The sequence below is a fragment of the Rhinopithecus roxellana genome, chromosome 8 (assembly GCF_007565055.1).
Source record: "Rhinopithecus roxellana isolate Shanxi Qingling chromosome 8, ASM756505v1, whole genome shotgun sequence".
Taxonomy (NCBI): domain Eukaryota; kingdom Metazoa; phylum Chordata; class Mammalia; order Primates; family Cercopithecidae; genus Rhinopithecus; species Rhinopithecus roxellana.
Window position 1 is genome coordinate 78,854,232 of NC_044556.1, and position 21,460 is coordinate 78,875,691.

Consider the following 21,460-nt stretch of genomic DNA (forward strand, 5'->3'; position numbering starts at 1 on the left):
TTTCTGAGAAAGCAACTATCAGGAAAACTGCCTTTAGGTTGATACCTATTATTATTATTTTATTTTTAATAGCTGGCATTAATTGATCACTTGCTATAGGCCAAGTGTTATGGTAAACACTTTAAATCGATCACCTAATTTAATCATCAAAACCGAATAAGGTGGATGTTATTATTCGCTCTGTTTTAGAGATGGGCAAACAGGTGTGGTAGGATTAAGAAACTTGCCCAAGACCTCACTGATGGTAAATACCAGAGCAGGGAGTTCAACCCAGGAAGTCTGACTCCTCACTCTTTACCACCACCGTTTGTCTAACTTCTCTAACTCGGATGCCAGGCTCTCCTTCAGCTGTTCCTTAGCTCATTAGAAATTGCTTTAGTGATCCTCTATTGGTTATAGGCATCTGTTGGAAGTCCGAGGGGAAAGACAGGTTGACATAATGATATGGAAATCAACACAAATTTGGGAAAAAATGATTTCACATTTTAAAACATCAACATCTAGTTTATATGAGTAATGGTTTTCCCACATGATTGTGCAGCTGACAAATTAATCTGACCCAATTAAACAGAATCAACCAACGCTGTTAGTCATATCTAATTCAGCTATGGTTGTGTTGATGCAGAATAAACCACAGTACTACAAACAGCAGAAACAAGCTACTAGGCTCTGATGTATTCAGCTTTCATTATTTTATACTTTATTTTTTTTGGCTTTACTTTTCATTACTTTACACTTCTGCTTTTCTAAGAACTTCCAGGCAGTTTCTGATTAAAAAAAAAAAAAAAGGATTGGATTGCACTTTTCACCAAATTTGGGGTTTTCTGAAGGCAAAGCAGTAGCCCACTGTCATCCATACCTTTACTTGCATTACAATGTCTGAACACTCCTCGACTGTAATTTGATCTAGTTCCTGAACCCTATAATCTAACTGATAGAGGGTAACTGAACACCATGTCTGCCCATGTGATAGGGTGGAATTCTTCTGTCCTTCTCACCTGAGTACAACAGGCTTGTGCCACCCAGAAGAATGAAAAGGTAACTCAGAATATGTGGGGTCCTTATAGCCCAGGTGGATATCCTTATGAAGAAGAAGTATGGGCCTCACAAATCACAGGTTAGTGGGAAGTGGGTGTTGTTCTGGTCCCAGTAATTTTCTGAAATGACTTGCTCTGACGAATACATATGTATGTGCCCATAGATCTGGCTGTTTTGTTTTCAGAAAGAGTAACTTATGGGGTGGTGTAGTTGCTCACACCTGTAATCCTAGCACTTTGGGAGGCTGAGGCAGGAGGATTGGTTGAACCCAGGAGTTCAAGACCAGCTTGGGCAACATAGCAAAACCCTGTCTTCACAATAAATAAATAAATAAATAAATTAGCCGTTCATGGTAATGTGTTCCTATAGTCCTAGCTACTCAGCAGACTGAGGTGGGAGACTTGCTTGAGCCCAGGAGATTGAGGCTGCAGTGACCCATGATTGCACCACTGCACTCCAGCCTGGGCAACGGAGGGAGACCCTGTTTCAAAAAAATAAATAAGTAAGAGTAACTTACCTGGAATTCATATCTGTTTGGCTGACCGTGAGTGGAAAATGCCTTTGTATGCAGGGCCAATAACAGTTTCTAGTGGGTTAAATGTTAAGGATGTTGGCTTTCTTTTCCTTCCTTCCTTCCTTCCTTCCTTCCTTCCTTCCTTCCTTCCTTCCTTCCTTCCTTCCTTCCTTCCTTCCTTCCTTCCTTCTTCTATTATCATCTAATTGATAATAAGGGAGGTTGACAGGTAAAAATATTTTTGGGGGTAAGCATCCTTTTTCCTGCTTGTTATCAAAACTGATATATCATCTTTCTCTCATACAGTTTAATAAGTCTCACAGACACTTTCATTAGTAACTTATCTGAATTCCTGGAGTGGTAGATGGTTGTCTGGTGGGGTTTCTATTTGTTTGTTTTGTCTCTCTTGTCCTTTAGAAGTCACAGAGAGGTTAGCTATCTCAAAAATTCATGGCTGGTTAATAGTTTAGATCAGTAGCATAGCTTTACGTTTTAGAATCTTCAGAAAGGCTTTCAGAGGATCCACCGTTATTCACCCTGCTTCCAGAAATGTTTTATGCTACGGCCTGCAAACCCTGCTTGACACTAGAAGTACTTATAGTCCAATCTGAATGATAATGTTGTGATAGTAGCAGCTACCTCTTACTGATTGCATTTGCTAAGCTCAGTACTGGCTGCCTTAAATTGTAATTCATCTTTGTAATATCTTATTTATTTATTTATTTATTTAGAAATAGGGTCTCACTCTGTTGCCCAGCATGGAATGCAGTGGTGCAATCTTGGCTCACTGAAACCTCCATTTCCCAGGTTCAAGTGATTCTCCTGCCTCAACCTCCCAAGTACCTGGGATAGCAGGCATGTGCCACCGTGCTGAACTAAGTTTTGTATTTTTAGTAGAGATGGGATTTCGCCATGTTGGCCACACTGGTCTTGAACTCCTGACCTCAGGTGATCTGCCTGCCACTGCTTCCCAAAGCGCTGGGATTACTGGCATGAGCCACCGTGCCCAGCCAGCTTATTTATTTATACCCAATATATGGAGGGGAAAAGTGAAGTTTATATTAAAATAATACAGGTTGGATTGAGTCACACAGTGGATAAGAAAGTAGCTTAACTGGAATTTAAATGCAGGTCGGCAGATATCAAGTTCTTGACCTTGTCTCAAAAAGAAAAAAAAAAGTAAAAAGATTATTAGTTTTATTTGCCACAAATGGAAGATCAGGGAATCTGGAGGCAAAGGTTTGTGTTGTAACACTCCAAATGCCTCAGCACAATGGTAGAAACTCTCCATTATTTTGTGTGTGTGTGTGTGTGTGTGTGTGGTTGTTTTTTTGAGACAAGGTCTCACTGTGTCACCCAGGCTGGAGTGGAGTGAGGTGGTCTTGGCTCACTGGAACCTCGGCCTTCCAGGCTCAAGTGATCCTCCCACGTCAGCTCCTCAAGTAGCTGGGACTATAGCCAGGCCACGATGCCTGGCTAATTTTTGTGTTTTTGATAGAGATAGTGTTTTACCATGTTGCCCAGGCTGGTCTCAAACTCCTAAACTCAAGTGATCCACCCACCTCGGCTTCCCAAAGTGCTGGGATTACAGGTGTGAGTGACTGCGCCTGGCCTGTTTTTCTGGTTTGAAAATCCCAAGCTTCTTTTCTTTCGTACTTTTCTCCAGTCACACTGGACTACTCATTGTACCCCAGGTATGCCTCACATTTTTATGTAATAAATTTGGCAATGATTTAATACATCCAAAGCACTGTATATTTGGGGAAGTTTAAAGAAGAATAAACGTTGCATAGTCTAGTGGGGATGGCATTTGTGGGCTGAGATGCTGTATTGCAGATATTAGTATGATGAGCACTCCCCAAGAGAGGTATAGCTAAAACTCTATAGGAACACAGAAGAGGAAGTGATTACGTGTGACAAAAGTAGCATGTGAGCTGGTTCTTGACTAAGAGAATTTTAGCAGGTAGAGATCGTGGAAAGCACATTCTAGGCATTCTAGACATTCCCAAAGCTATGGCATGGGAAGTGTTAACTTGTAAAGGGCATGATATGTCCAGGGAAGAGCTACACTGTGTGGAAGAGGACTGGCATCACATTGAACATGGTCAAAGACAGGCTTGCAAGGTGGTGAGGTACAGATGGCCAAGGGCCTCAAATTTCTGATAAGGAATGTGGATTTTGTTCTATAGGCCTAGACACCATTAAAATCCAAAGACTTACCAAAGCCTCTATCCACCCTGATCTTCCTTGACTCCCCTAAGAATGCTTACATCACTAGCACCTGATGTTTCCTATACTTGGAAAAATGTTTCCCCAAATATCTGCATAGCCCATTCCTTTGTTTCCTGCAGGTCTTTGCCAAAATAATACTTTAGCAGAAAGATTCCCCTGACTACCCTGTGTAAAATGGCACCCCCTTGCCCTGTATCCTTGAACCCAGTTTTATTTTTCTCACAGTCCTTAGCACTATCTGGTATATTCTTTGTTTACCATTCTTCCCTCCCTCTTTCTCTCTCCCTGACCTGAAATACAAACTGCATAAGGCAGGAAATTTTTGTGTATGTTTTATTCACAGCTATATTTATAGCATCAAGAGCAGGGCATGGTACAAAGAAGGTGCTCGGTATATATTTGTTCAATTAATGAATTAACTAAAATTTGAATTTCCAGCCTCCAAAGCGCCTTGGAATACTTATATGTTAGCAAAATTTTAAAGGCGACATGCAAAAGATTTATCTGGATTGTTTGTTAACAAATGAGGAATACTGGTATTCTCCCTCAGATGTAATTATGCAAATAATCCTCAGATCACATGTTTAAAACAATAAAGTGTGTCCCTTAGGACTCTTAGGTAGCTAGTTATAGACAATAAAACTCAAATGGGCCCATAGAAAAGGAAAATCTTGTGGTTCACAAAATAAAAAATTGCAGGTGTAGTTCTTCCATCATGTATCGGTTGACCCAGGGATGTAACCAAATCCTATTTCTATCCCTCTCTCCGCTTGACCTTTCATAGCTAGATTTATCCTTGGATTCTACTTGGTGGTAAAATGGCAGCTACAATTCTAGATGTTACCTTTGCTCCCCACACCATCCATCAGAAAAGAACAGTGATTTTGAAGCTGATCTCTGGCACAGAGTTTGGGATTCACTCTCTCTCTCTTTGGCTTGAATTGTGTCCCTTCTTCATTCCCACCTCAGTCATTGTGACCAGTGTCGGGGTGGACAATGCTGATTGGCCAAGCCATCCAGGGCAGCTGAGGTGGATGAGTGAGGTTAATATGACGACAACCATGTCGTTGAGGAGCGAATGTTTCAAAGGAAAATTTAGGGTGCTATTGGAGAAAGAATAGGAACATGCATCCTAGGGAGGCAGCCAACACAAGACCTAACTTTGGGTATTCTCTTTCAGGTAGTTGACATTATTTGTTCCCCAGACTGGTGGTGATGGACCACAACTGTGTGGACCCGTTTCTAATCTCAGTTAGGTGATATTTTTGTTCCCCCTTTTTTTCTGTAGATATTTCAAATACTCACTGTGCTCCACAAATCCCCTACCTTGTCCTACACCTTCTTAGCAAATGATCTCGATGCTAATTCATAGAGAAAATAGAATTAGACAAGTATACCATTTCTACCACCTGACCATCCAATTCACAAACTCATTTACATTTGTGCTCATTCGTACCTAGTCCCTTGTAATCTTAAGAGCTGGAATTAGCAGACTATCCTCTGTGGGCCTGTCACACTTTTTTGTAAGAGAAAAATGTTATAGGAAGACAATTATACTCATTTGGTTAAGTATTGCCGTTAGCAGCCAGGCATGGTGGCTCATGCTGCTTTCCCTCAATCTACTAGTGTGCTCAATATCAGACTTAAAACAAAACAAAACATTCTCTTGGTTCTTGGACACTCTCATGATCCTGCTCTATCTTTTATTTTCCCTTCTCATCCAAACTTCTTTTTGTATGTATACATATCTTTGCCATTTATTTTTAAAAATCTTATTCAAAATACTAAATAATACAGTTTCAGATGTAAAAAAAATTACTGCAATAAAACAATTTGGAGGTATTTCCATTGCACTTCCCTTCCTTATTAGGAAAGTACACTGTCCACCTGAGAGACAGGATGGACGGCGTTCTTCCAGCTCTACACAAAGCACAAGCCCACTGGCTCACCTGGGCCCTGCTTAACATATATTATGTTTTCTAAAGTGTTGTAGTGACACTTGTAAGTCAACCATGGTTCAAATCACATATTTACATATTGATCAGTTCTTTATGATAGACACAAATGAAATATAGTAAATAATTTCCAGTTGCCATAAAAAACAAAAACAAAGGAAAACAAGTGTGGAGGAAAAAGGTCATTGTACACAAATATACTTTATGTATACAAACAACTTCATTCAGGTATAATTTTAATTTGCAATACCTAGATACAGTATTATTTAAGTGATAATGGCCCCTAAGATTTATTCAGATTTACTGTAAAATAATAAATGAAGTAAACAAATGTGATATAATTTTAAACTCTGCTCAATGCTTGAAACCTTAGAGGAACCCAATCAATAGCTACAATCAATTGCTAACTAAAGGCAACTGTACATGTATGTAATATTTTACCACAGTTTCCACTTCTAAATTTAATATAGTAATTCAAACCAAAAAAAAATAGTATCTCTGTAACATTTTATCTATGTCCACTGCAAGCTGCAGAATCTATGTTGCAAGATTTCTTGACACATTTAATGTTTTACCTAAAATTGTGGTCAGATTGAGCAATATCATTATCCTAAATTATGTTTAAATTATCTAAAAATATCCAAAGCAGTTTTCTTGGAAGGAAAAAAAAATATTACTCAAATGCAAAGCATTATCACACATATCCTTGTACATTACAGTTTGGGACCACAAAAAAATGTGTGGTTAAAAAATAGTATTTGAATGGCAGAGAATGAATATGAGTCAGTAACAGATATGTTACAATTTAGTTACAAGTTTGGGAACTTTTAAAAGTAGCATCACTAATACTTCCAAAAGAAGCACAATAAATCTAAAACAATAAAAACTAACAGTGTAAATATAAGGTAATGCTTAGCTCGCATTTTGGACACCTGATTAAACTCACCTCTAAAAGTACAGATAAAACATTATATACTTCTTGTTTGTGACATTTAATTTCCAAAGCACCAAGGCAAAAGAGAGACCCACCTCTCATTTAAGTACCAATTGCGTATGTCAAACATTGGCACAATATCATATAAAAAGTCAAGCAAATAAAATTACATAATAAGCAAACTCAAATCACAGGACTTTAAAAAATATAATTATTGGCCGGGCGCGGTGGCTCAAGCCTGTAATCCCAGCACTTTGGGAGGCCGAGACGGGCGGATCACGAGGTCAGGAGATCGAGTCCATCCTGGCTAACACGGTGAAACCCCGTCTCTACTAAAAATACAAAAAACTAGCCGGGCGAGGTGGCGGGCGCCTGTAGTCCCAGCTACTCGGGAGGCTGAGGCAGGAGAATGGCGGGAACCCGGGAGGCGGAGCTTGCAGTGAGCTGAGATCCGGCCACTGCACTCCAGTCCGGGCGACAGAGCGAGACTCCGCCTCAAAAAAAAAAAAAAAAAAAAAAAAAAATATATATATATATATATATATAATTATTGGTAATCTTCAAAGAAGACATTGCCTCATTAACATTGTGATCTAGGCAATGGTATTCCACTGTTTTGAAACAAAGGTCATCACGCCATTTCCTGCTTTGAACCAGAAGAAAAATCTTCCTTTTGTTGTGATATGTAATGTAGACAATAGCAATGCAAAAAGCAAAATTAATAAGATGAAAAAAGAAATGGCTGTCTTCCTCTTCTATATTTGAGGATGGCATCTTAAAAGATTTCACTGACTGTTCAATTTCTGTGTAATCCCTGTTTTCTTCCAAGGTGTCATCAGACTCGTCGTCATCCCTGGGGTCCGTGGTCCAGCCATAGTCTGGTTCTCCGTAATCACCACTGTCCAGAGTGTCTTTGGCTGTGGATGGAGAACTGTTCAGCATGAGAAGATCCCCCTTCTCTATGCTAGGATCTTCATTGTTATCAGCTTCCTCTTGAGACAGAGGTGTAGGGGAGGGATGAGCAGCCACAGATGCTCCTCCACTTTTCGCAGTACTGGTTGTAGGAGGGAGGGTGGTACTGACTTGGGAAATAGAAGGTTTGGTTTGTTTTTCATGTGTTAAAGCATTCACATTTGGGGTAGAAATATCTGAGTTAAGTACAGTTTGGCTCAGTGAATCAGTCCGTGATACAACACTGGATAGAGTGGCAGACACGAGCAGGAGCGCCAAGACCAGCGGCCGCACCAGCCCTACAAGGGCTTGGATGGCCGATCTGGGCAGCAGTTTTGCTTGTGAGGGCTTCCTCATCCTCCTCAGGGCAGAAGCGACCATAATGGACTCTTCTTTTCTTTCTTTCTTTTTTTTTTTTTAGATGTATTCTCACCCTATTGCCCAAGCAGGAGTGCAGTAGCATGATCTTGGCTCACTGCAACCTCCGCCTCCTGGGTTCAAGCAATTCTCCTGCCTCAGCCTCCCAAATAGCTGGGATTACAGGTGTGTGCAACCATGCCCACCTAATTTTTGCATTTTTAGTAGAGACAGGGTTTCATCATTTTGGCCAGGCTACTCTTGAACTCCTGACCTCAGGAGATCCTTCTGCCTTGGCCTCCCAAAGTGCTAGAATTACAGGCGTAAGCCACCACACCCAGCCCCAAGCTTCTTAAAAGTGTTGTTTTTGGCTGGATGTGGTGGTTCACACCTATAATCCCAGCACTTAACAGAGGCCAAAGTGAGAGGATTTCTTGAGCCTAGGAGTTTGAGACCAGCCTGGGCAACATAATGAGACTCGTCTCTACAAAAAAATGTTAAAATTAGTTAGCTGTGGTGGTGCATGCCTGTAGTCCCAGCCGTTTAGGAGATTGAGGTGGGAGGATCACTTAAGCCTGGGAGGTTGAGGCTGCAGCAAGCTATGATTGTGCCACTGCACTCCTGCCTGAATGCAGTGACAGTAAGATCCTGTCTCAGAAAAAAAGAAAAAAGGAATATGATCAGTCTCATATTCCTTACCTTCCAGTCACTTCTCAAACTACTTCAGTCTTCATCATTTGCTGTTAGTTAACGAGTTAATGAGGTCAATAAGTTTAATTAATTAAACCATTTAGTTAACAAGGTAAAATATTTGCGGGGTAGCCACTATGTGCCAGGTACTGTTCTAGGCTTTGAGCAGTGACAAAATTGGCAGAAACTCTTGCTGAGTGGAATTTGTAATCTAGTGACGAGACAATGAACAAAATAATCAGTAAAATATCCAGCATGTTAGAAAATAATAAGTGCTATGGAGAAGAACCAATCAAGGAAGGGAGATGGGGAGTGCTGGAAGGGAGTGTGGGGTTAGATCTTGAAAGGTTGGTCGTCTGAAACACACAGGAATGGGAAAAAAAAAAAGGAGAGTGGACAAGGAAGGTCTCACTGCTAAGATGACGTTTGAGCAAAGAAGGTGAGTTAGTGAGCCCTTGGCAGAGGGAACAACAAGGGTAAGAACCCTCACATGAAAGTGTCTGGAATGTCCAAGGAACTGCAAAGACCAATATCACTGGAGTCAATAGGAATATGGGGTACAGTGATAAGAGATGGGGTTGGAGAGGTGACGGGGGACTGTTGCTTAGAGCCTTACATGCCATTCTAAAGATTTTGGCTTTTGGCTGGGTGCGGTGGCTCACGCCCGTAATCCCAGCACTTTGGGAGGCCGAGGAGGGTGGATCTCTTGAGGTCAAGAATTTGAGACCAGCCTGGCCAACATGGTGAAGCCCTGTCTCTACTAAAAATACAAAAAAATTAGCCAGGCATGGTGGCACATGCCTGTAATGCCAACTACTTGGGGAGGCCAAGGCAAGAGAATCGCTTGAACCTGGGAAGCAGAGGTTGCAGTGAGCTGAGATTGCACCACTGCACTCCAGCCTGGGTGACAAAGCGAGACTCTGTCTCAAGAAAACACAACAACAATAGATTTTGGCTTTTGTTCTGAATGATTTCACTCCAAATGATTTGGGGTATTATTAAAGAGTTTTTGAGCCAGGAAGTGATATGACCTTATTTAGCATTCTAAAGAGATCCCTCTGGCTCCTCCGAGGGAAGCCAGCTAAGAGATTCTTGCAATTATTCAGAGATGATGGTAGCTTGGATATGGCACTTGCTGGAGAACTGTTCCAGTTCTGAATATATTTTGAAGATAGAGGTAACAGACGATTGCTATAAATTAGATGTGGTATAGAATGAAGAGGGGAGTCAAGGATAATTCCAAGGTTTTTGGCCTAAGCCACCGAAAAGGTAGAGTTGTCATCGACTGAGATGAGCAAGATTGCATGAGGACCAAGTTTTAGAGGAAAGATCAGGAATTTGTTTTGGGGCAAACCAAGTTTGAAAGATCTTTTGGACATTTAAGTGAAAATATCTAGTATACAGTTAAATATATGTCAGGAGATCAGTAGAGAGGTCAGGGTTGGAGATAAACATTTGCAAGTAAATATATAGATCACAGTTAAAAGTCATGTGACTAGATGACAGCACAAAGGGAATGGCTGAGATAGAGAAGTGTACATAGGTTCTGAGTCCTGGGTACTCCAATTTTAAGAAGCCCCAAAAATTAGGAGAGAGTCTGAAAAAGCAGCAGCCCATGAGACAGAAGGGAAACAAAAAAACCAAGATCTATGATGTCATGAAAGCCAGTTAAGGAAAGTGCTCAGAGGAGGAGGAAGCAAACAACGGGGTTAAATAGAGCCAGGTGTGGTGGCCCACGCCTGTAATCCCAGTACTTTGGGAGGCTAAGGCAAGAGGATCATTTGAGTGTAGGAGTCTGAGACCAGTTTATTGTCCCTGAGCAACATACGGAGACCCCATCTCTACGCCTGTGGTACCAGCTACCTGGGAGGATGAGGTGGGAGGAGCGGTTGAGGCTGCTATGAGCCATGAGTGTGCCACTGCACTCCAGCTTTGGCAACAGAGTGAGACCCTGTTTCAATCAATCAATCAATCAATGCTAGTAATAGGACCAGTAAGATGAGGACTAAGAATTGACCATTGAATTTAGCATCTTGTGGATTACTGGTGACCTTGACAAGAACAGTTCTGGTGGAATGGTGGGTACAGAGCTTGATTAGAGTGTATTGAAGACACAATGAGAGAAGAAGGATCAGAGACAGAGAAGATAGAAAAATTTTGAGGAGGTTTTGCACGAAAGGCAACAGAAAAACTACATTCTATTTGAGAAAACCAAAGGCAATTGTTCTTTCTGATTTTGATTTTCTGTTATCTTTGACACTGTACGCTCCCTTCCCCTTGGCTTTCAAGACTTCCACCCGCCAATATCTGCACCTTTGTGCCTAAGGACTTTTGAATCCTGCAGGCACCAAAGGAAATGCTCAGAAATTACCACCCCTAGGAGCAGCCCTCCATCAATGGGTGATGGGAATTGGTGGATAAATATCACAGCTCCTGTAGGGATAATTCTGAGGCTCATGGTTTTATATCACACCAAGCCAGTGGTAGCTAGGCTCGAGGACACACCCTCTATTAGTTGCCTTTACTTCTTTGTCCCATTTCTTCACTTCCCAGATGGTTTCCTTGTGCATCCCAAATAAATTACTTGCACTCGAATTCTTGTTTCAAAATCTGATTCTTGGGGAAGCAGATTTAAATTAATTTAAATCTTAATTTAATTTAAATTAAATTAAGACACTGTGTATTTAGATTTAATCTAAAACTTACTAAAGCTCAAATGCACCATGCTACACAATAAATACTTACTTTCAGTTTATAATTAGCATATTTGCAATTAAAGGCCCCTTCTTAAATAATTTTGGGGAAATGCAACCAGGTCTTTAGAAAACGGAAAGACTGAGAAAGCTTCCTTTTGCAAGTAATTCCTAGCCTTCTTTTCTTTTTCTTCCTGTGATAAATAAGAAATATGTATTTGATCTTTGTCCCCAGTTCCTGACATGGAACTTCTAAAACCCTTGGAACTTCCCGAACGATAGGGGCGATAGTGTTACTATAGGTTGGCAGATATGAGCAGGGCATGAGAGGCCTCCCTACCCTCCACCCAACCAGGAACATCAGGTGCCCATCAGATGATGGTCATGCAGTTGATAACTTTCTCTCTAAATAATCGTTTATTAGCCAGTGCCAGGGAAAGGCAGTCTCCCAATAGATAGGAAACACCTGAAACTAGTGACTAGCTGCTTCCAGGTGAGATCTCAGAAGTTGGGTGGGTGGGCTCAAGCATGCACATTAAGAGGCAAAACGGTGGTGTTTAAACCCTCGACTGGTAAGGGAAAAATGCTTCAAATGAGCATGGACACAATGTCAGTAAACACAGGATCAGTGCATGCAGTCCCTCCCTAGTGCTGGCAGGCCATTGTGCATGCGGACAGCCCACCCCAAGGGAAGAATCAGGGGAGAAGGACGCAACCCTCTGGAAGCGTGTCATTGTATAAGACCCCAGGCCAAAGGTCTAACAGGGCATGGTGTTTGACTCTCTCACTTCTCCCACTTGGCCCTCTTCCAAATGTACTTTACTTTCTTTCATCCCTGCCTAAAACTTTTTAATAAACTTTTACTCCTCCTCTAAAACTTGTCTTGGTCTTTCACTCTGCCTTATGCCACCTGGGTCAAATTCTTTCTTCTGAGAAGGCAAGAATTGAGATTACTATCTACCTGTATGAATTCGCCACCAGTAACATGCTTTGGTGCTGCATGACTTAGACATGTTCCCTAGTGGTAAAAATAAGAGCATTTTTTGTTATTCATAATAAGTCTTTTCCAACCATACTAAGGTGACTTTTGGGGAACCCCTCAATAGCTTCAGGATAGGGGCTGATTGCCAGAGCAACTAACCTTGTGAAAGTTTCAGCCCCCGCTCAGGACTTCTGGGGAGGAGAGAGAGAGATGCTGGAGACAGAGTCCTGTCACTGATGACCAGTGATTTATCAACCATGCCTACATAGTGGAACTGCCATAAAACCCCCTAAATGACAAAGTTTGAAGAGCTTCTGAGTTGGTGAACACATGAAGGTGCTGGGAGGGTGGTGTGCACACAGGGCGTGGAAGCTTTGTGCCCCTGCCTCCATACCCTTCCTTATGCCTCTTCCATTTGGCTGTTCCTGATTTGAAGTCTTTATAATAAATTGGTAATTGTAAGTAAAATACTTTCCTGAGTTCGGTGGCCATTCTAGCAAATTACTGAATCTGAGGAAGGGGTTGTGGAAAACCCCGACTTATGCGTGATTGGTGATGATGATGAAAAGAATAAAACTCTGGAAAATATTTGAAGAGATTTATTCTGAGCCAAATCTGAGGACCAGGACCCATGACATAGCCCCAGGGAGGTCCTGAGAACACGTGCCAGAGGTGGTCAGACTATAGCTTGATTTTATATGTTTTAGGGAGTGTAAAACATCAATCAATACATGTAAGATGTACACTGGTTTGGTCTGGAAAGGCGGGGCAACTTGTAGGGAGAGGGATATCCTAGGTCATAGGTAGATTCAAGATTGTCTGATTGGCAATTGGTTGAAAAAGCTAAGTTATTATCTAAAGACCTGGAATCAGGATGGGTGCAGTGGCTCATGCCTGTAATCCTAGCACTTTGGAAGGCCGAGGTGGGCGGATCACCTGAGGTCAAGAGTTGGAGACCAGCCTGACCAACATGGAGAAACCCCATCTCAACTAAGAATACGAAATTGGCCAGTGGTGGCACATGCCTGTAATCCCAGCTACTGGGGAGACTGAGGCAGGAGAATCGCTTGAACCCGGGAGGCGGAGGTTGCGGTGAGCCAAGATCGTGCCATTGCACTCCAGCCTGGGCAACAAGAGTGAAATCCATCTAAAAAAAAAAAAAAAAAAAAAATACCTGGAATCAATAGAAAGGAGTATCTGGGTTAAGATAAGTGGTTGTGGAGAACAAGGTTTTTGTCATGTAGAGGAAGCCTCCAGGTAGCAGGCTTCAGAGAGAATAGATTGTACATGTTTTTTTGTCAGACTTGAAAAGGTGCCAGACTCTTAGTTAATTCTCTCCTGGATCAGGGAAAAGACCTGGAAAGGGGGAGAGGATTCTCTACAGAAAGTAGATTTTCCCCACAATAGACAGCTTTGCAGGGCCATTTCAAAATATGTCAAAGAAATATATTTGGGGGTAAAATACTTTGATTCCTTTCAAGGTTAGCTATCTGTCATGTTGGTATCTTATTGCTACAAAGAGTCTATTTTGTCAGTCTTTAGGTCTCTGTTTTAATGTTAATATTGGTCAGTTGTGCCTGAATTCCAAAGGGAGGAGGGTATAATGAGGTATGTTTACTCCCCTCCTTTTCCATCATAGCCTGATCTAGTTTTTCAGGTTAACTATGGAATGACTTTGGGTGAGAGGAGGGGTCTATTCAGTTTGTTGGGGTACTTAGAATTTTATTTTTGGTAACCTGGGAACTTGCAACTGGCATCTGAAGTCTTGTGGTACTGAGCCTTTAACTTGTGAGATCGGATGCTAACTCCATGTAAATAGTGTCAGGTAACTGCAGGTAACTTCTCTGCCCATGCCAACTGGGTGTCCTACAGTTAAGCTGAACTGTAGGAAACCCAATTGATGTGGGCAGAGAATTGGAGAATTGTTTGGTATGGAAAATTCCTACACATTTGATATTGGAAATGTGAGTAGAAACAGTAGAGAACTACCAAAAACTAAATTATTTTTAAAAGTACATTTTTTCGTGCATTTTGATGGCATTAGCACACTATGAGTATTGCTGAATATGAGGCTGAGAGCAAAAGTCTGATTTCATACCAGGTATGTCAAATTTTGCATCTGTAATCTCTAATCAAATAAAGTCTAGGAAATTATTAATTACATAGTAATACTTAGGGCTCATAAGTGATTTTCCCTTTAAAATACTTTGTGAATGTTAATTATGCAACCTAGAATCTATAAGGTAGACAGATTACTTTATGGTCAGAGTAGTTATTTAACTTCTCTTGAGAGAACGATTTCTCCCAATACAACACACTCAATTACTGTTAAAATATGAAACTTCTTTATAAGTAGATGAGGATTACTGAATACTCCCTCTTTAATGTAGCTGAAGATATACTTTCCTTTTTCTACTGCTATAGAACCTTAAAATGTTACACTGTACTTGCAAAATTACTTGAGAGGCTGAGAATGGCGGCTCAAACCTGTAACCCCAGCACTGTCCAGGTGGGAGGATTGCTTGAGCCTAGGAAATTGAGACTAGTCTGGGCAAGGCCAGCCAGGGTAACATAGCAAGACCCTGTCTCTGCAAAAAAAAAAAAAAAAAAAAAAAAACCAAAAAAAAAAAAAAAAGCAAAAAAGAAAACCATCAGCTGGGTGCAGTGGCATGTGCTTCTAGTCCCAGGTACTTGGGGGGCTGAAGTGGGAGGATCACTTTATCCCAGGAGGTAGAGGTTGTAGTAAGCCGAGATTGCACCACTGCCCTCCAGCCTGGGTGACAGAGCAAGACTCCATCTCAAGAAAATAAAAATAGAAATAAATAAAATAAATAAAAATTACTTGAGAGACAGCCCATTAAAGTTGTAGAGAATCTTGCACCAGGAGTTAGTTCTTGATATTTTATCACCTCTGTGTCTCAGTGTCTCAGTTTTGGTGTCTTTTGAGAAAAGAAAGCTCGTTTGGAGCTGCTGCTTATCACTCTTCTAAGAATACCTCTTTCTTTGCCCACATAAGAATACCTTTTTCTTTACCTACATCTTAAGACGTTGATATTCACCATGGCTAATTCCAGTTTTCTTCATCTCTCATTTCAAACTCTCTTCCTTGGAGGAAATTTTTATTTGGAAGAGATAGACATAATGTTTGCTAGGTTCTGAATACTGACCTAAACACTTTACAAACAGACTGTTTTCATTTTTATGATGTTATGAGGTAGGTACTCTTATTATCCTCATTTTATAGACTAGGAAACTGAGGCACAGAGAGGTTAATCATTTGTCCAAGTAACCAGTAAGTGGAAAGATCAGGACTTGGACTCAGTCTGTCTCTAGAGGACATTCACTTCATCACCTCACTATGCTTATCTTGTCTTTTCCGCAATGTAGATTGTGCCTAATCTTTGGAGAATCTGAAACCTGTCAGTGAAGCCCATCTGCCTCTCCTGAGCATGGAATCCATATATTAAAGTGCTTAACATGTATTTCCATCTCATTGTCCAGCAAATTCTCGATAGCACAACTGAGTTCATTTTTCCTCCCATGAATAGCCTGTACTTCTGTTTTAGAAAATGGCATCACCAGCCGGTCAGTGAAAGAGTTACAATTCTGGGAGTTATCTTCGGCTCTTCATTTCCTCCTTAACTTTTACCTACGTCTGTGTTGCCTATCCTGTCAATTGTATTTCCTACAGATGTCTTGAATTTGGCTTTCTATGCCTATTGTCATCTATCTTTATCATTTCTTTCCTGAATGACCAAGTAGCAGGGGTTCCAGTTTGTGCATAAACCATGCCCAGCATTGTGCTTCATACATAGTTGGTTACATCTGATGAACTGGTAAAGAAGCCCCTCTGTCTTAGTCTATTTTGTGTTGCTAAAGTAGAATACTTGGCACTGGGTAATTTATAAAGAACAGAGATTTATTTCTTATAGTCCTGAAGGCTGGGAAGTCCAAAGGCAAGGGCCTTCTTGCTGCATCATCCCATGGTGAAAAGTAGAAGGAGAAAGAGAGCATGAAAGAGAGAGAGAGAACTAAGTCATCTTTTCATCAGGAACTGTATTAGTCCATCCTCACACTGCTATAAAGACTGGATAATTTATGAAGAAACAAGGTTTAATTGACTCACAGTTCCCCAGACTTAACAGGAATGATGACTGAGAGGCCTCAGGAAACTTACAGTCATGGTGGAAAGGAAGGGGGAAGCAAGTACATGCTTCACATGACAGCAATGTGGGTCTGAGTTCACAAGGCCCCAGCATTCAGAGTTGGGGATGTGTAAGGCAAGGCAAGAGAGGCAGCCAGACTTGGCAATGACTTCATATCACATACTAACTAACCATAGGCAGTGGACACCTAGGTAACTCTTCCCAGGATACCTTCTTGAAATTATGAAGGGAAGAACTGACTAAAATAAATAAGCCTTCCCCACTGACCTTTAAAGGACCTAACAGTGGAAGAATTCCAACTGGACCACAGTTCTTGAGACCTACCTGCAGATCAAAACACAAATGAAAGTTTTGCAGCTCTTGGCTATTGCAGAGGTCCAGGGGAAGGGATGATGTTAGCCAAGGAGACAAAATTGGAAGAATTCAGGATACATTATGAAGGAAGAGAGGCAAATCATGTGGAGTGACTGGATGTGGCGGTTAGATTAAAGGTGACTTTTTTTTTTTTTTTTGAGACAGCTCTGTTGCCTAGGCTAGAGTGTAGTGGCATGATCTCAGCTCACTGCAACCTCTGCCTCCTAGATTCAAACGAATCTTCGGCCTTAGCCTCCAAGTATCTGGGATTACAAGTACGTACCACTATGCCCGGCTAATTTTTGTGTTTTTAATAGAGACAGGATTTCGCCATGTTGGCCAGGCTGGTCTCAAACTCCTGACCTCCAGTGATCCACCCAGCTCACCCTCCCAAAGTGCTGGGATTACAGGCGTGAGCCACTGTGCCCGGCCAAAGGTGACTTTTAACTTGGAGTTGGCTTAAGCAATTGGATGAATGATAGTAGTATGTACTGACCTGGCGAAGACTGAAGGAGGAAGAGGTTTAGGGACAGAAATCAAAGTTCTGCCCGGGAACAGTTAAAGTGATAGGAAAGAGCTTGGAAAATCAGCAGTCTTCTTGTCAAATTTTATGTGTGTGTGTCTTCCCTGCCAGCAAGCGGGTAATATTTGGTTAATGATGCTCCATGAACTGAAGTCACTTTCAGAGAAATGCTTTAAATGGCAGTGATGAGCTAAAGTCCATCAGGAAAACCTACTAAGCAAACCGTCCCAGAGCACTAGGAAAGGCACCATGATACATAGACAGATACAGCATGTTAGATAAGAATTACATCTCCACACTGGTGAATGGTTTTTCACTTAAGAGATGAGCAAGGATGGGATTGGCTGCCCCTCTGGGGACCTAGAGCACATGTCATGTAGTGCTGCTCTGATTTTTTTCTTTTTATTCCATAAACCTTAAGGACAATTAACTTGCCCTCTACGATGTAAAATAATCAAATCATTCACATTAATTTATTATTTCTAAAAGTTTTTGAAGAAGGTTTTCAGAAATTGACTTCTTACATATGCCAAATTACTTTTGTTAGTTAATTAGAATATATTTTTAAAGCATAATTATTTTTCTTTTTTTTTTTTTTTCTTTTGAGATGGAGATTCACTTTGTTGCCCAGGCTGGAGTGCAATGGTGCAGTCTTGGCTCTCTGCAACCTCTGCCTCCCGGGTTCAAGTGATTCTCCTGCTTCAGCCTCCCTAGTAGCTGGGATTACAGGCGCCTGTCACCGCACCTGGCTAATTTTTGTATTTTTAGTAGAGATGATGTTTCGCCGTGTTGGCCAGGCTGGTCTCCAACTCCTGACATCAGGTGTCCACCTACCTTGGCCTCCCAAAGTGCTATGATTATAGGCATGAGCCACCACGCCTGGCCTAAAGTGTAATTCTTATATATTCTATTTTTTTTACATTTGCTTAGGGTCCTTTTACTCAAAATAGTTACAATTTAGAAGTTATCTATATTATCTTATCCACATTTATTGCCAACACAGGCAAATTAAATTTCAGGAATCTCAGACAATTCTTACCATTAAGTACTTAATCATGTTTTGCGAAAACCGGGCAAGTTGTATTTTGTCTTTTTAATGGTGAAAGGTAAAAAGAAAGAATGAAACACGCTATTGTGGGCCTTTGCCTACGTTCCCATTGTAATTCTGATTTTTGGGGGATTCATGGAGTAAAGTCCAATCTATTTACAATTAGTTAAACAATTTTGCAGGCTCTTTCTGTCAATTTTTAAAATCCCCGCCTGGGGCCCGGTGCGGCGGCTCACGCCTGTAATCCCAGCACTTTGGGAGGCCGAGGCAAGTGGATCATGAGGTCAGGAGATTGAGACCATCCTGTCTAACACGGTGAAACCTTGTCTCTACTGAAAAATACAAAAAATTAGCCAGGCATGGTGGTGGGCACCTGTAGTCCCAGCTACTTGGGAGGCTGAGGCAAGAGAATGGCGTGAACCTGGGAGGCGGAGCTTGCAGTGAGCCGAGATCGCACCACTGCACTCCAGCCTGGGCGACAGAGCGCGACTCCGTCTCAAAAAAGAAAAAAAAAAAAAAAAAAAATCCCCGCCTGGGGATTTTAGGCTTTTCCTCATTTGTATACAGTTGACCCTTGAGCAACATGGATTTGAACTGCACAGGTTCACTTGTACATGGATTATTTTCAGTAAATATAGGAAAATCTTTGGAGATTTGTGATAATTTGGAAAAATCTTGCTTTTCTTCTTGCCTACTTTATCATAAGAATACAACATATATATAACATATAGCATACAAAATCTGTGTTAATCACCTGTTTATGTTATGGACAAGGCTTCTGGTAAACAGTAGGCTGTTAACTTTTGGTTGTATGTGGATATGCAACTGTGCTCCTAACCCCTGTGTTATTTAAGGGTCAACTGTATTTCATTTTGGTGCCCCATTGCCCTCTGGATAAAGTCCACATTTTTGGACTAACTTACCAAGATCCTTCTTCCTCTTTTCTTTTATACTCTGGGCTGGAGCCAAATGGAGCTGCTTCAGATCCTGAACTGGCCTTTCTCTCTACTGTTTCCTGGCCTGTGTATAGACTGTTCCGTCTGCCTGGGGTTCTCTTGTGTGTCTTCCTCCTTCCACATACCCTCCCGCCTTGCTCTCTCTATTGTTTGGCTACCTCCCACTAGCTAACTCCTATTCAACCTTCAAGTCTATACAAGGATTCTGCAGGGAACCCTTTCCTCATGCCTCAGGTCTGATGCAGCCCACACAGGCCTCTGCTCTGTGCTCACTTCAGCCTAGCATGTATCTTGCTTATGGAACCTGATTGCTCATCTATAACCCTTTCTAGAATGTAACTTCCTTAAGAATAGAACTCTGCCTTATTCTCAGTTGCAATCCTAGCACCTAGCACAGAGCCAGGCAAATAGCAGATAGTAAATTTTTACTGAATGAATGAATACACAAATATAAAGAAAATGTATATTTGATGTTATGAAATAAAACGTAGGTATGAAGAGAAATATTTTACCTAAAATACATACATTTTAGGGTAAGTAGACATTATTTTTGTGTATGTGTTACATTATTCACATCGCTGTTATCCTACATTAACAAATACAGGTCTACTACTTTAGATATCATTTGAAGAATAACATAGACTCCATGTAGGAAGGCTTGGTATGTGGAAGATATGAAGTGTGATTTTTGTTCTCCCATGGGAATCAATACAATTATTGGTGTTAATAACAACGAGAACAACCATTAATAATATGTTCAATACATATATAGTATTTTTGGTTGAAAAAATGGAAACCAAAGGTCTCCTATTTATTGAAAATATAATTTTCTTCTAGAGTTTCTACACAGGACTAGGCATCAGAAAACATATGTTCCAAAAGTGTGTCAAGGGTCACCATGGAAACCATAGGGCACAACATTTGTGTCCCAGGCTTCTGGAACACTAAGGACCGAAAGAACGTGAGTGAGAGCAGGGGAATTTAGGAATCCATTGAGGATGCCTGAATGGGTTTGTTGGCCCTGATCACACTCCAGAGACAGGCATATGGTCACAGGCAATCAGAAATGAAAAAGGACATTAATTTGTACCCTGTGGAGTTGTCTTCGGTTGATAAAAAGGACTTCTCTGTGAGTGTATATTTTAATTATGCTGTTAGCTAGGAGTCAATTAAATTACAATACCTAGATCCAAATAGTTGTATTCATTTGAGACTTATGAAAATTAGATTTTGGAAACAAGTTAGTATTTCTTAATCTATGCTTAATATTACTAAATATTTGTATTTATTAATACAAATGCTAGGCTGTATTTGTACAGCACCATATTTGTACACAGTGTCTAGCATCACAACATGAAGCTCACGTTTAATTTTACTGTTATTCTTGTGAGTTAGAAATTATTATAATTTCTATTTAATATCAGAGGAAACTGAGTCCAAAACAATGCATACAGATGGTGGGAGAGAGGTGCCTGAAACCCAGGCTTCTGATTACAAATCCAGCATTTTTTTCACTACTCCAGGCTGCAAAGGAACTGATTTATTAATCCAGGTGATTCACATGAGTTCATCTCCTCACATTTTAATTACTCATTTATTTATCCATTCTCCGAATATACACTGAGCATGTATTTTGTGTGTTTCCTCATTTATAAAATGGAAATAATAATATACGTACCTGATAGGCAACCAATGTGAGAACTGAGATATAAACTACTGTGCTTGGTTTTAAATGAAACCGAACTATTAACTACTACTATTTTCCTGCTAGAAATATGTAGAGTAGAAACATTATTAAATGTGAACATGGAAGTGAACATTCAAAACTTTAGATTACGGCTGGGTGCAGTGGCTCATGCCTGTTATTCCAGCACTTTGGGAGGCCGAGGTGGGCAGATCATGAGGTCAGGAGTTCGAGATCAGCCTGGCCAACATAGTGAAACCCTGTCTCTACTAAAAATACAAAAAACAGTTAGCCGGGCGTGGTGGCGGGCACCTGTAGTCCCAGCTACTCAGGAGGCTGAGGCAGGAGAATTGCTTGAGCCCAGGAGGCAGAGGTTGCAGTTA

At 40.9% G+C, this 21,460-nt stretch overlaps 1 pseudogene; it reads right to left on the minus strand.

Moving 5' to 3' along the window:
- Positions 1 to 7,216: 7,216 nt before the first annotated feature.
- Positions 7,217 to 8,005, minus strand: LOC104673254 (annotated as a pseudogene).
- Positions 8,006 to 21,460: the final 13,455 nt, after the last annotated feature.